The sequence below is a fragment of the Staurois parvus genome, unplaced genomic scaffold (assembly GCF_062004578.1).
Source record: "Staurois parvus isolate SC_StPar_1 unplaced genomic scaffold, SC_StPar_1.0 ptg000540l, whole genome shotgun sequence".
In the NCBI taxonomy this organism is placed as follows: domain Eukaryota; kingdom Metazoa; phylum Chordata; class Amphibia; order Anura; family Ranidae; genus Staurois; species Staurois parvus.
In genome coordinates this window covers 1,415,593-1,432,106 of record NW_028318336.1, presented here as the reverse complement: position 1 = coordinate 1,432,106, position 16,514 = coordinate 1,415,593, and the positions used below count along the sequence as shown (strand labels likewise).

The 16,514-nt window shown below is 44.2% G+C and overlaps 1 protein-coding gene across 2 annotated transcripts in view; it reads right to left on the bottom strand.

The window, feature by feature from the left end:
- LOC149451429 (laminin subunit beta-1-like) overlaps nucleotides 1-16,514 on the bottom strand; it is a 176,945-nt gene that overhangs the window by 146,891 nt on the left and 13,540 nt on the right. The window contains exon 1 of one of the 2 annotated variants that reach the window (XM_089690709.1): nucleotides 2,425-2,608. The exons of the other annotated variant lie outside the window; for it this stretch is intronic. The gene's annotated coding sequence lies outside the window, so the exon portion shown is untranslated. Of the gene's footprint in view, nucleotides 1-2,424; nucleotides 2,609-16,514 lie in introns of those variants that run through there. 2 annotated transcript variants of the gene reach the window in all.

Genomic DNA, 16,514 nt, shown 5'->3' with positions numbered 1-16,514 from the left:
ATCTCCAAATGTCTAAATCCTGAAGAGGGGATCTAAGTTTGTCCAAATGCTTGTATCTTTATTAACTTGAGTTAGCCCAGAAAAGGAATCATCACTTCAATGATAAGCTCCTTCTATCCACCTTTATTAACGTCGAATGCTGAATAATGCATCTAGGGAAATCTCTGTGTGTTTTGGGATATTGTGATAAAGTGATTGTAGCCGTATTAGAGAACTTGTAGCAAAAAAAAAGAAAGAAAGAAAAAAAAACACGAATGATTCTAGGAAACAGAAGTATCAGGTGCAGCAGGGAAGTCTTCCAGCTCCGTACACTCTGCATACATGTGCTGCATTTACTAAAACTGGAGCATTCAGAATCTGGGGCAGCCGTGCATGGCAGCCAGTCAGCTTTTAACTCCAGCTTGTTCAAAGCTTTGACAATAAGTCCCTGGGCTGGATGAAAATTGGCATGCGATTTGCATGCCAGACAATTTGCAAATCGCATGCCAAGTCGCACCCTATTGTCCACAATCACAGCGGTTATATCGGTGCGGTTCCGACTTGGTTTACATAAGTACACGCCGATTTCAGGTGCGATTTTCAAGACATCTGACACAGATATCTATGCAAATCGCACCAAAAGTAGTGCATGCATTACTTTTGAAATCGGTGCGGACAATAGGGTGTGACTTGGCATACAATTTGCAAGTCGCATGGCATGCAAATTGCATGCCAAGTCGCACCCAGTGTGACCAGGGTGTAAGGCTTGGTTCACACTGGATGCGATTTAAAATCGTGCGTTTTGTTTGCGGTTTCCCTGCATTTTCTGAAGATTTGTTTGAGATTTCCCAACGATTTCTTCATTCCCATTCATATTCATTAGATCCAATTTCAGGTACGATTTCAATTCCCAATTGCGGCTGTGTGAACCAAGGCCACATCGGTGCGACTTGGAATGCAGTTTGCATGCCCTGCGACTTGCAATTCGCACGCCAATTCGCACCCTATTGTCCGCAATTGGAACGGTCATATCGGTGCGATTCCAACTTGGACAAAGCCGCACCGATTTCTAATGTAGCGCATGCGCTACTTTTGGTGCGATTTGCATAGACATCTGTATCAGATGTCTTGCAAATCGCACCTGAAATCGGCGGGTCCCCCGGCTTTGAAATCGTGCGACTTCACAGCAAGTCGCGCGATTTCAAAGTCGGACTTGATGCGAATAGAGGGTAAGTGCCCAGTCAGACTGGTGTGATTTCAGGTGTGATTTGTGAATTAAAATCGCACCTGACATTGCATCTAGTGAATGTCAGTAACGTGTCATTTTCTGCGGCGCGAATTCCAAAGTAGTTCTTGCATGACTTTTTCTGCAGTTTTGTTGCGATTTCACATACATAGAATAGAATGGAAATCGCACTGAAAATTGCAAGAAATCGTTGAAAATCACACATCCATGCGATCTGATTCCAGTGTGGACCAAAAAAAGGGTTCTGCACCTTTTTGGTGTGATTTGAGCCATACAAAATGTACGTCTCGAATCGCACTGCACAGAATTCGCATGTGATTTGCACAGGAATGCGGCGCGGTCTGCATTTGGAGCGGTCATAACGGTGCGGTTCAGGGGCGGACTGACAACTCATGGGGCCCTCGGGCAATAGGGGATCATGGGGCCCCTGTGTCTTTGCCCAAACTCAAAAAAGCCTATGAAAAAGGTACCAGGGGCACCTCATGGGGCCCCCTACTGACCCCGGGCCCTCGGGCAGTGCCCGAGTTTCCAAATGGTCAGTCCGCCCCTGGTGCAGTTCCAACTTGGACAGAGCCGATTTCTAATGTAGTACATGCGCTACTTTTGGTGTGATTTGCATAGACATCTGTATCAGATGCAGGGGCGGACTGACAACTCATGGGGCCCCCGGGCAATAGGGGATCATGGGGCCCCTTTGTCCTCGCCAACACCCAAAAAAGCCAATGAAAGGTACCAGGGGCATCTCATGGGGCCTCCTACTGACCCCGGGCCCTCGGGTAGTGCCCGAGTGCTCGATTGGTCAGTCCACCCCTGATCAGATGTCTTGCAAATCGCACCTGAAATCGGCGGGTCCCCCGGCTTTGAAATCGTGCAACTTCACTGTAAGTCGCACGATTTCAAAGTTGGGCTTGATGTGAAGGGGGGGGGGGGAAGCTGCACCAGATTTTGCACCCTCCAGGTTTAGTAAGTAACCCCTATACGTTTTATTACATAGAAACTATAGCACCGTCAATTTGTACATATATATGTTGCGCAGTCGCATCGGTCCCTAACCCTCAAGGGGTCTTATCATCCTTTGTGAGAACAGTCAGAATTCCCACTTTTTGTACGCCCCCGCCCCCTCCACCATTGTCAGTGTAACGGCCGGACGGGCTGACCTAATTCACCGACCACACAAAGTACAACTTGAAATCGGTTACCTTGGGGCCGTGCGTCCGAGTTCGCTCCTCTTCCAGCACTCTGCGTCCTGCAGCCAAACTCAGGGAAGCCTCAAAAGATAACTGGGAGCTTTATCTGCCAGCTTGGCCCGCAGACCGCCGCGGCGCAGCTTTCTGAGTGCACAGAGGGTGTTATACCAACTTCCAGCGTGAGAACACTAGCAATGTGAAAACAAACAAGCGGGGAAGGAGCTGGCGGGCAGGAATAACCGGGCCACTCTCCCTCCCTCCATTCTGATTCCAAATGGAGCGATTCTTATTCAAATTGGTACTGTCACTGGTGAGCGGAGGGCTGAAAGGGGAGCGCACGGTTTCCAGGCTACAGGAATGCAGAGCCTGATTCTTTCTGCTCTGTGGGTCATACACTAAGCCTGGAGCCTCTGCTGCTTTTTTATTAGGAACCGTCCTGTGGGCCGCTGCGACCGGCCTGTTTCCAAGTCCTACCAAGCTGGCCATCGCCCCGCCATTGCTGTGCCCTGCCTCCTACGCCGAGGCTCATTTATGTACTTTTCACGAGCGGCACAAACAAGTTGCGCCTTGGAGTACCAGGGTGGGCAAAGTAACAGAAAGACCACTGGTGAAGAAGCCGCTCGGTTGTAGTTCTAAACCGAAACCCCCCCCAAAAAATATAATATATTGCATTGTTAGATGCGGTGGCTGCAATATGCAGGCCATACACGAGTCGAATTCCGAACAAAATTTCTTTAGGAAATCTGAACTTTCATGCGTTTTGTAATTCTGACGGTGCCGCCATTGATTTCAAAATTCGACCAACCGAGCCTTCAATTTCACCTTTTGTTGCTAAAGAAAAGAATTTTGGGCTCTTTCACACGGACTCTGTGATTGGACACGAGTCTGTCTACACCCACCGACATCCGATCCACCAAAAAGGGACAGATGGGGATCCAATTCTGTGGGTCATACACTAAGCCTGGAGGCTCTGCTGCTTTTTTAGTAGGAACCTTCCTGTGGGCCGCTGCGACCGATCTGTATCCAAGTCCTGCCAAGCTGGCCGTTGCCCCGCCATCGCTGCTCCCTGCCTCCTACACCAAGGCTCATTTATGTACTTTTCATGAGCGGCACAAACAAGTTGCGCCTCGGAGTACCAAGGTGGACAAAGTAACAGAAAGACCACTGGCGAAGAAGCCGCTCGGTTGTAGTTCTAAACCGAAAACCCCAAAAATATAATATATTGCATCGTTAGATGCGGTGGCTGCATTATGCAGGCCATACACGAGTCGAATTCCGAACAAAATTTCTTTAGGAAAGCTGAACTTTTATGCGTTTTGTAATTCGACGGTGCCGCCATTGATTACGAAATTCGACCAACCGAATTTTCACCTTATGTTGCTACAGAAAATTTTTTTTTAGTGCTCTGATACCTGACACTGATTCTTTTACGGTGCAATTTGAGCCCATACAAAATGAATGGCTCAAATCGCACTGCGCCTGCAGGGAAACCGTATGTGAGTCGCACCGCATTCCTGTTCAAAGCGCATGCGATTCTTTGCAGTGAGATTTGAGCCCATTCATTTTGTATGAGCTCAATTCACCCCGCAAAGGTATCGGTAATTGGTATCCGTGTGTACCTGAGTATTGGTACTCCTAATCGCTGGTTAAAAAACAGTATGGGTGCAACCCTACCTAACACAAATCCTCTACCCCTCAAGTATTCCCTCTGAGCATAAATCCTCTCCCCCCTCTAAATCCCCCTCTCCAAGCACAAATACCCCAAATCCCATCTCCTAGTACTAATCCCCCCAAAAAAACTTTTCCCTCCCAACACAAATCCCCCCAATTATCCCTACTAGCACAAATCCCCCCCATCCCCTTTCCTAACATAAATCCCCCCAATTATCCTACTAGTACAAATCTCCCCCCATCCCCTTTCCTAACATAAATCCCCCCCCCCCCCAATTTTCCCTACTAGTACAAATCCCCCCCATCCCCTTTCCTAACACAAATCCCCCCCCAATTATCCCTACCAGCGCAAGTCCCCCCAACCCATTTCCTAACACAAATCCCCCCAATTATCCCTACTAGCACAAATTCCCCCCCCCCCATTCCCTTTCCTAACACAAATCCCCCCAATTATCCCTACTAGCACTAATTCCCCCCCATCCCCTTTCCTAACACAAATCCCCCCAAGTATCCCTACTAGCACTAATTCCCCCCCCAATCCCCTTTCCTAACACAAATCCCCCCAATAATCCCTAATAGCACAAATCCCCCCCCCCATCTCCTTTCCTAACATAAATCCCCCCGTCCCCTTTCCTATAACTTTTTTTTTATTTAATGGTTGAACTGGTTCAGCAACCCCCCCCCCCCATCCCCTCTCAACACAAATCCCCCCAATTATCCCTACTAGCACAAATCCCCCTAACCCATTTCCTAACATAAATCCCCCCCCCCCAATTATCCTACTAGTACAAATCTCCCCCATCCCCTTTCCTAACATAAATCCCCCCCCTAATTATCCCTACTAGTACAAATCCCCCCCCCCATCCCCTTTCCTAACACAAATCCCCCCCATTTATCCCTACTAGCACAAATCCCCTCCCCCCCCCATCAACTTTCCTATTACAAATCCCCCCTATTATCTCTACTAGCACAAATCCTCCCCCCCATCCCCTTTCCTATGACAAATCCCCCCAATTATCTCTACTAGCACAAATCTCCACCCCATCACCTTTCCTAACACAAATCCCCCCTAATTATCCCTACTAGCACAAGTCCCCCCAACCCATTTCCTAACACAAATCCCCCCAATTATCCCTACTAGCACAAATTCCCCCCCCCCATTCCCTTTCCTAATACAAATCCCCCCAATAATCCCTACTAGCACAAATCTCCCCCCATCCCCTTTCCTAACACAAATCCCCCCAATTATCCCTACTAGCACAAGTCCCCCCAACCCATTTCCTAACACAAATCCCCCCAATTATCCCTACTAGCACAAATTCCCCCCCCCCATTCCCTTTCCTAATACAAATCCCCCCAATAATCCCTACTAGCACAAATCTCCCCCCATCCCCTTTCCTAACACAAATCCCCCCCAATTATCCCTACTAGCACAAGTCCCCCCAACCCATTTCCTAACACAAATCCCCCCAATTATCCCTACTAGCACAAATTCACCCCCCCCCCCCATTCCCTTTCCTAATACAAATCCCCCCAATAATCCCTACTAGCACAAATCCCCCCCCCCATCCCCTTTCCTAATACAAATCCCCCCAATTATCCCTACTAGCACTAATTCCCCCCCCCCCATCCCCTTTCCTAATACAAATCCCCCCAATTATCCCTACTAGCACAAATCCCCCCCCATCCCCTTTCCTAACACAAATCCCCCCAATAATCCCTAATAGCACAAATCCCCCCCCCCCCATCTCCTTTCCTAACATAAATCCCCTTTCCTATAACGTTTTTTTTATTTAATGGTTGAACTGGTTCAGCAAACCCCCCCCCCCCCAATCCCCTCTCAACACAAATCCCCCCAATTATCCCTACTAGCACAAATCCCCCTAACCCATTTCCTAACATAAATCCCCCCCCCCCAATTATCCTACTAGTACAAATCTTCCCCATCCCCTTTCCTAACATAAATCCCCCCCCCCCCTAATTATCCCTACTAGTACAAATCCCCCCCCCCATCCCCTTTCCTAACACAAATCCCCCCCATTTATCCCTACTAGCACAAATCCCCTCCCCCCCATCAACTTTCCTATTACAAATCCCCCCAATTATCTCTACTAGCACAAATCCCCCCCCATCCCCTTTCCTATGACAAATCCCCCCTAATTATCCCTACTAGCACAAATCCCCCCCATCCCCTTTCCTACCACAAATCCCCCCCAAAATTATCCCTACTAGCACAAGTCCCCCCCAACCCATTTCCTAACACAAATCCCCCCAATTATCCCTACTAGCACAAATTCCCCCCCCATTCCCTTTCCTAATACAAATCTCCCCAATAATCCCTACTAGCACAAATCTCCCCCCATCCCCTTTCCTAACACAAATCCCCCCCAATTATCCCTACTAGCGCAAGTCCCCCCAACCCATTTCCTAACACAAATCCCCCCAATTATCCCTACTAGCACAAATTCACCCCCCCCCCCCCCATTCCCTTTCCTAATACAAATCCCCCCAATTATCCCTACTAGCACAAATCCCCCCCATCCCCTTTCCTAACACAAATCCCCCAATTATCCCTACTAGCACTAATTCCCCCCCAATCCCCTTTCCTAACACAAATCCCCCCAATAATCCCTACTAGCACAAATCACTCCCCCCATCTCCTTTCCCAACATAAATCCCCCCATCCCCTTTCCTATAACTTTTTTTTTTATTTAATGGTTGAACTGGTTCAGCAACCCCCCCCCCCCCAATCCCCTCTCCTACCACAAATCCCCCCCCACAATTATCCCTACTAGCACAAATCCCCCTAACCCATTTCCTAACACAAATCCCCCCAATAATCCCTAATAGCACAAATCCCCTCCCCCATTCCCTTTCCTAACACAAATCCCCCCGCCATCCCCTTTCCTATAACTTTTTTTTTTATTTAATGGTTGAACTAGTTTGACAAATCCCCCCCCCCCCAATCCCCTCTCCTACCACAAATCCCCCCCCCCAATTATCCCTACTAGCACAAATCCCCCCAACCCCTTTCCTACCACAAATCCCCCCAATAATCCCTAATAGCACAAATCCTCCCCTCCCCCCATCCCCTTTCCTAACACAAATCCACCCTTTTAGTAAACCTCCCTCCAAATCACCCCTTTTAGCACAACCTCCCAAATCCCCACTGTGCCCGGGGCAGCCGCCCCTCCTGCCCACCCCTTGTCCCGGCCCTGCCTGGACCTTCCTGCCCTCCACACGGTCCCGCTGGCGGCTTGTATTTTAGGGCATATGGATATTAATGTCGGACAATTCACAGTGAAAGGGTTGTCATGCCATTCTATTACTCCAGGCCATAACTGCCACTTACACCCGACTGCCCTCCAATCCGCCTAGACGGAGGAGGACGGATCCCCTTTTTTTTAGAGGAGCAGATCAAATTGGAGGTAGGTAGGTGTGAATGGACACAAGTCTGTTTACACCCAATGGCCCATTAAGGGTGCATGGAGGGTCCCGTCAGGTCCGCCTAAAATACTGACAGGTGGACCTGATCAGTCCCTGCGTGTTAAAGGGGCCAAATACTATGCCCTTCTGTAGCCACTCTCTCCCCACTCTCCAAATTCTTGGCGGAGGCCATTGGCTTCTGCTGCTGTCAATCTAATCCTGTGAGCCATGCTGTGTGTGTCAATAGACCCGCACAGCCCAGCTCAGGAATGAGCCTGAACAAGTGCCCCCAAGAATTTTGCTATATGAGCACTTGGAGAAAAGAAGGAGCCTACGCCACCAGTAGGAGACCCCAGAGGAGGAGGTTCGGGGCCACTCTGTGCAATTCAATTGCACAGAGCAGGTAGGTATGACATGTTTCTTATTTACCGAGAAAATGAAGTCTTTGCAATCCCTTTACGGCAACCCATTGAATGGCCTGACAATGCACTGGAACAGAACAAACTATGGACGTATGTTATAAATGGGCTGCCAACACACAGGAAACGACCTAAAAATCAACATATTATCGGCCGCCAAAAATGATTTTTTTAAATTATTGTGCAACATATTTAAGTTTTTTTGATTTTATATACTGTATATATTTCATTTTATTTTCTGTCCAGTTTTCTGCGTTACTTTCAGTAAAAGTAATTTTACTTTACTGGATTGTATTTTTTAAATTCATTACATTAATTCAAACATTGAATAAAATATAATTATTTCTAAAAAATATTTTTGTGATGTCATCGCGGCTGTAACTCATCAGTTGCGACGTCATCGCGACTGCGGCTGTGACTGATTGGCTGTGATGTCATCACGGCCGTGACTCATCAGCTGCAACGTCATCATGACTGCGGCCGTGACTGATCTGCTGTGCTCGTTACATTGGGAGTCAGTGAGAAGAATGTCCCTTACATTGGGGGTCAGTGGGAAGAATGCTCCTTACATTGGTGGTCAGTGGGAAGAATGTCCCTTACATTGGGGGTCAGTGGGAAGAATGTCCCTTACATTGGGGATCAGTGGGAAGAATGTCCCTTACATTGGGGATCAGTGGGAAGAATGCTCCTTACATTTGTGGTCAGTGGGAAGAATGCTCCTTACATTGGTGGTCAATGGGAAGAATGCTCCTTACATTGGGGATCAGTGGGAAGAATGTCCCTTACATTGGTGATCAGTGGGAAGAATGCCCCTTACATTGGGGATCAGTGGGAAGAATGTCCCTTACATTGGGGGTCAGTGGGAAGAATGTCCCTTACATTGGTGGTCAGTGGGAAGAATGTCCCTTACATTGGGGATCAGTGGGAAGAATGTCCCTTACATTGGGGATCAGTGGGAAGAATGCCCCTTACATTGGTGATCAGTGGGAAGAATGTCCCTTACATTGGGGTCAGTGGGAAGAATGCCCCTTACATTGGTGATCAGTGGGAAGAATGCTCCTTACATTGGTGGTCAGTGGGAAGAATGTCCCTTACATTGGGGGTCAGTGCGAAGAATGCCCCTTACATTGGTGATCAGTGGGAAGAATGCTCCTTACAGTGGTGATCAGTGGGAAGAATGTCCCTTACATTGGGGGTCAGTGGGAAGAATGTCCCTTACATTGGTGATCAGTGGGAAGAATGCTCCTTACATTGGGGGTCAGTGGGAAGAATGTCCCTTAAATTGGTGATCAGTGGGAAGAATGTCCCTTACATTGGTGGTCAGTGGGAAGAATGCCACTTACATTGGGGGTCAGTGGGAAGAATGTCCCTTACATTGGTGATCAGTGGGAAGAATGTCCCTTACATTGGTGGTCAGTGGGAAGAATGCTCCTTAAATTGGTGGTCAGTGGGAAGAATGTCCCTTACATTGGTGGTCAGTGGGAAGAATGCCACTTACATTGGGGGTCAGTGGGAAGAATGTCCCTTACATTGGTGATCAGTGGGAAGAATGTCCCTTACATTTGAGTCAGTGGGCAGAATGTCCCCTACATTGGGGATCAGTGGGAAGAATGCTCCTTACATTGGTGGTCACTTGGAAGAATGTTCCTTACATTGGTGGTCAGTGGGAAGAATGCTCCTTACATTGGGGGTCAGTGGGAAGAATGCTCTTTACATTGGGGGTCAGTGGGAAGAATGCTCCTTACATTGGTGGTCAGTGGGAAGAATGTCCCTAACATTGGTGATCAGTGGGAAGAATGCCCCTTACATTGGGGGTCAGTGGGAGCACAGTGGCTAAATGGTTAGCACTTCTGCCTGGCAGTACTAGGGTTGTTGGTTTGAATCCCTGAGCCTGTGTGGGTTTCCTCTGGGTACTCCGGTTTCCTCCCACACTCCAAAGACATGCTGGTAGGTTAATTGGCTCCTGTCTACATTGTCCCTAGTATGTGTATGTATGAATGTTCTCCCTGTGCCTGCGTGGGTTTCCTCCAGGTACTCCAGTTTCCTCCCACACTCCAAAGACATGCTGGTAGGTGAATTGGCTCCTGTCTAAATTGTCCCTAGTATGTGTATGTATGAATGTGAGTTAGAGACCTTAGATTGTACGCCCCTTGAGGGTTAGGGACCTTAGATTGTACACCCCTTGAGGGTTAGGGACCTTAGATTGTACACCCCTTGAGGGTTAGGGACTGATGTGAATGTACAATATATATGTAAAGCGCTGCGTACATGGACGGCGATATATAAGTACCTGAAATAAATAAATTCTGTAAAAAACCTCTTAGATGGGCATCCTAGTGAAAGCAATATACAGGGAGATGAGTGATGGCAGACATAAATACATGCACACCCAGGCAGGATGGACTGATGTCTTTATTCAACCTTACCAACTATGTAACTCACAACAATGGTTAAAAAAACGCACATGACAGATTTTTCAGCAATGCAGCGCACTGCAACACGCAGTATATATTGCTCTGTGCCTGCCATGACCTTCATTCATGTCAGTTCTATGTGACGGACGTTCCTAATGATGACAATGGTGAACTGTGTGACGGTTTGATTGACAGCTTTGTCTGGAATGTCCCCTCCCTCCCTCCTTCAGTCGCTCTTCAGGTGGCAGATGTAGTGATCTCAGGAGAGTCTGGAGTTTTCTCGGTGAATTGTCTATATAAGGAGCGCATGAATGGAGGAAACACAACGACTTCCAGCCAACAGCTTCCCCAGCAGCTAAATAATAGCAACAGGAATTTGTCTCCTCGGATGAATGAGCTAATGTGTGAGGTCGGGGCGAATGTGTGAGGTCGGGGCAAATAATTAGCCGGCGTCTTCACTGAGCGAGATCGGCATCTCCTGGATCGCATCTGCACTGATAATCAGGGCACTGTTTATTAGTGCATCCCCAAAAGTTCCCAACAGTGCTGCCCAGCAGTGCTGCCAATCTGTGCCGGTCAGTGCCACTAGTCCATGCCATCAGTCAGTGCTGCCAGTCAGTGTCCTTCAGTGCTACCTGTTAGTGCCCATCAGTGCTGCCTATCAGTGCCGCATATTACTGCAGCATCATCAGTGCCTCGTCATCAATGCCCACCAGTGCCGCCACATCAGTGCAGCCTATCAGTGCTCATCATTGCCGCCTACCAGTGCTGCATATCAGTGCCTCCTCATCAATGCCCACCAGTGCCTCCACATCAGTGCAGCCTATCAGTGCTCATTATTGCCGCCAACAGTGCCGCATATCAGTTCCTCCTCATCAATGCCCACCAGTGCCGCCTATCAGTGCTCATCATTGCTGCCTACCAGTGCCGCATATCAGTGCCTCCTCATCAATGCCCACCAGTGCTGCCTCATCAGTGCTGCCTATCAGTGCTCATCATTGCCACCTACCAGTGCCACATATCAGTGTCTCCTCATCAATGCTCACAAGTGCCGCCTCATCAGTGCTGTTTATTAGTTCCCATCAGTGCTGCCTATCAGTGCCGTATATCAGTGCCTCCGCATCAGTGTCCACCAGTGCCGCCTCATCAGTGCAGCCTATCAGTGCCCATCAGTGCTGCCTATAAGTGCCGCCTCATCAGTGCCCATCAGTGCCGTTTATTAGTGCCCATCAGTGCCGCCTATCAGTGCTGCATATCAGTGCCTCCTCATCAATACCCACCAGTGCCGCCTCATCAGTGCAGCCTATCATTGCTGCCTGTAAGTGCCTCTCATCAGTGCCGATCAGTGCTGTTTATTAGTGCCCATCAGTGCTGCCTATCAGTGTCTGTCAGTGCAGCCTCATCAACACACATCAGTGAATGAGAAAAAATACCTGTGTGCAAAATTTTACAATAGAAACAAACAAAACTTTTTTTTCCGCTCTTTTTTCCTTTCTAGTGCAATAAATACCCCCCATGGTCATTACATAGCACCCAAAGAAAGCTCTATTTGTGTGAAAAACAAATTTCATATGGGTACAGCGTTGCATGACTGCGCAATTTGCATTCAAATTGCGTCAGCACTGAAAGCTGAAAACTGTCCCGGTCAGGAGGAGGGTGAAGGTGTCCAGGAGGCGAGGGGTTAAATATGGCGCTGACTTTCCTCTCCTGCGCTGTAAATACATTTGTATCTGGAAGTTCAGCTTCCAATGTGTTCTCTAAACAGAAGCCTCAGATCCATCACTGACTTCCTGTTGTGTCAGACATGATGGGGGCTTCACTTCCCTCCAGACAATGGAAACATGACCTCGTCTGCTCTCCATGACAGGGGGAATCCTTTCCGCAAATTAGACTCCCCTCCAGGGAAGGAATGATCCAGGTAGAGAGGTGATGTATGTCTACGCCCCGGGGTGACACATGCCATAGGAGGCCTTCCTCCCCGATGTGCAAAGCCGATATATGTCATCCATGTAAAGTGCTCCTAACATCACATCGTTATTATTATTATTAGTATTATTATTATTATTAAACAGGATTTATATAAATTATTATTATTATTATTATTAGACAGGATTTATATAAATTATTATTATTATTATTATTAGACAGCATTTATATAAATTATTATTATTTTTATACAGGATTTATATAAATTATTATTATTACACAGGATTTATATAAATTATTATTATTATTAGACGGGATTTATATAAATTATTATTATTATTATACAGGATTTATATAAATTATTATTATTATTATTATTAGACGGGATTTATATAAATTATTATTATTATTATTAGATGGGATTTATATAAATTATTATTATTATTAGACGGGATTTATATAAATTATTATTATTATTATTATTAGACGGGATTTATATAAATTATTATTATTTTTATACAGGATTTATATAAATTATTATTATTACACAGGATTTATATAAATTATTATTATTATTAGACAGGATTTATATAAATTATTATTATTATTAGACGGGATTTATATAAATTATTATTATTATTATTATTAGACAGGATTTATATAAATTATTATTATTTTTATTAGACAGGATTTATATAAATTATTATTATTATTATTATTATTATTATTAGACAGCATTTATATAAATTATTATTATTTTTATACAGGATTTATATAAATTATTATTATTACACAGGATTTATATAAATTATTATTATTATTAGACGGGATTTATATAAATTATTATTATTATTATTAGACAGGATTTATATAAATTATTATTATTATTAGACGGGATTTATATAAATTATTATTATTATTAGACAGGATTTATATAAATTATTATTATTATTAGACAGGATTTATATAAATTATTATTATTTTTATACAGGATTTATATAAATTATTATTATTATTATTAGACAGGATTTATATAAATTATTATTATTATTATTATTATTATTAGACAGGATTTATATAAATTATTATTATTATTATTATTAGACAGGATTTATATAAATTATTATTATTATTATACAGGATTTATATAAATTATTATTATTATACAGGATTTATTTAGCGCCAACAGTTTGCTCAGCGCTTTACAAAATGAAGGCAGACATTACAGTTACACTACAATTTGGTACAAGAGGAGACAGAGGGCCCTCATACCCAACAATGACCGTCTCTCATCGGCATCACTTTGTTCTCCTAACAAATTCAGCCCCCACCCCTATACACCCCCCTTGGGACCAAAGCAATTGCTTCATCATTACTTGAGATAAAAAGGAAATACATATACAGGTGAAACTCGAAAAATTAGAATATGGTGCAAATGTTCATTTATTTCAGTGATGCAACTTAAAAGGTGAAACTAATATATGAGACTCATTCCATGCAAAGCAAGATAGTTCAAGCCGTGATTTGTCATCATTGTGATGATTATGGCTTACAGCTCATGAAAACCCCAAATCCACAATCTCAGAAAATGGGAATATTGTGAAAAGGTGGAATATTCTCGGCTCAAAGTGTCCCACTCTAATCCGCTAATGAAGCCATAACACCTGCAAAGGGTTCCTGAGCCTTTAAATGGTCTCTCAGTCTGGTTCAGTAGGAATCACAATCATGGGAAAGACTGCTGACCTGACACCATCACTGACACCCTCCATAGGGAGGGAAAGCCTCAAAAGGTAATTGGAAAAGAAGTTGGATGTTCCCAAAGTGCTGTATCAAAGCACATTAATAGAAAGTTATGTGGAAGGGAAAAGTGTGGAAGAAAAAGGTGCACAAGCAGCAGGGATGACCGCAGCCTGGAGAGGATTGTCAGGAAAAGGCCATTCAAAACTGTTGGGGACTTTCACAAGGAGTGAACTGAGGCTGGAGTCAGTGCATCAAGAGCCAACACACACAGACGGATCCTGGACATGGGCTTCAAATGTCGTATTCCTCTTGTCAAGCCGCTCCTGAACAACAAACAACGTCAGAAGCGTCTTACCTGGGCTAAAGAAAAACAGACCTGGTCTGGTGCTCAGTGGTCCAAAGTCCTTTTTTCTGATGAGAGCAACTTTTGCATCTCATTTGGAAACCAAGGACCCCGAGTATGGAGGAAGAATGGAGAGGCCCAAGGACCCCGAGTATGGAGGAAGAATGGAGAGGCCCAAGGACCCCGAGTATGGAGGAAGAATGGAGAGGCCCAAGGACCCCGAGTATGGAGGAAGAATGGAGAGGCCCAAGGACCCCGAGTATGGAGGAAGAATGGAGAGGCCCAAGGACCCCGAGTATGGAGGAAGAATGGAGAGGCCCAAGGACCCCGAGTATGGAGGAAGAATGGAGAGGCCCAAGGACCCCGAGTATGGAGGAAGAATGGAGCGGCCAAAGGACCCCGAGTATGGAGGAAGAATAGAGAGGCCCAAGGACCCCGAGTATGGAGGAAGAATGGAGAGGCACAAGGACCCCGAGTACGGAGGAGGAATGGAGAGGCCCAAGGACCCAGAGTATGGATGAGGAATGGAGAGGCCCAAGGACCCCGAGTATGGAGGAAGAATAGAGAGGCCCAAGGACCCCGAGTATGGAGGAAGAATGGAGAGGCCCAAGGACCCAGAGTATGGATGAGGAATGGAGAGGCCCAAGGACCCCGAGTATGGAGGAAGAATAGAGAGGCCCAAGGACCCCGAGTATGGTGGAAGAATGGAGAGGCCCAAGGATGCAGAGTATGGAGGAAGAATGGAGAGGCCCAAGGACCCCGAGTATGGAGGAAGAATAGAGAGGCACACACTGCAAGATGCTTGAAGTCCAGTGTGAAGTTTCCACAGTCTGTGTTGATTTGGGGAGCCAGGTCATCTGCTGGTGTTGGTCCACTGTGCTTCATTAAGTCCAGGGTCAACGCAGCCGTCGACCAGGAGATTTTGGAGCACTTCATGCTTCCTTCCACAGACGAGCTTTATGGGGATGCTGACTTCATTTTCCAGCAGGACTTGGCACCTGCCCACACTGCCAAAAGCACCAAAACCTGGTTCAATGACCGTGGGATTACTGTGCTTGATTGGCCAGCAAACTCGCCTGACCTGAACCCCATAGAGAATCTGGCTTATACTCGTCGTGGATACCAGAATGTGTCGTGATGTCAGAGCCCCTCCCCTACATGTTACGCCAACGGGTTACATGGCTTCATCAGGTTGCCTTTTTTTATTTTATATTTAAATATGATGTTATTATATTTTAATATTATTTTACTTTGTTATGGTATTATTACATTTTTATTTAATTATTATTATTATTTTATTATTACTTTTTTCTTTTTTTTTAGGACAAACATGATTTAGTATTTTTTAATATTTTATTTTTTGTTGTGGTATTATTACATTTTTATTTAATTATTATTATTATTTATTATTATTATTATTATTATTATATTACTTTTTTCTTTTCTTTTTTTTAGGACAAACACGATTGCCTTTTATTATTTTATTATTACATTTTAATATTATTTTATTATTATATTTAAATATTTTTTATTGTTTAATTTTTTTATTATTTAATTAATGTATTATTATATTTTAGTATTGTTTAATATTTTATTTTTTATTATGGTATTATTATATTTCTATTTTATTATTCCTTTTTTAGGACAAACAGAGTTGCCTTTTATTATTTTATTATTATATTTTATTATTATTTGATTATTATATTTAAATATTTTTGTTTCTTTTTTTATTATATTATTGCATTATTATATTTTAGTATTTTTTAACAATTTTATTTTTTATTACTGTATTGTAATATTATTATTATTATTATTTTATTATTGCTTTTTTAATTAATTTTTATATTGAAATATTATGTTATTATTATATTTAAATATTTGTTATTGTTTATTTTTTTATTATTTAATTAATGTATTATTTAATTTTAGTATTGTTTACATTTTTTATTTTTTATTATTGTATTATTATATTTTTATTTATTTATTATTTTAATTTTAATATTACTTTTTTTTTTTAGGACAAACAGGGTTGTCCCGGCAGGCCTGTAGTAGTTTGTCGAAGAGCGTAGAGTGGGGGTACGCTCACCAGGAAGAGCTGTGTGATGGGGGGGGGGGGCTTTGTTGTTGTCACAGAAGTCATTTTAATGAGAGAATGAAAAGCTG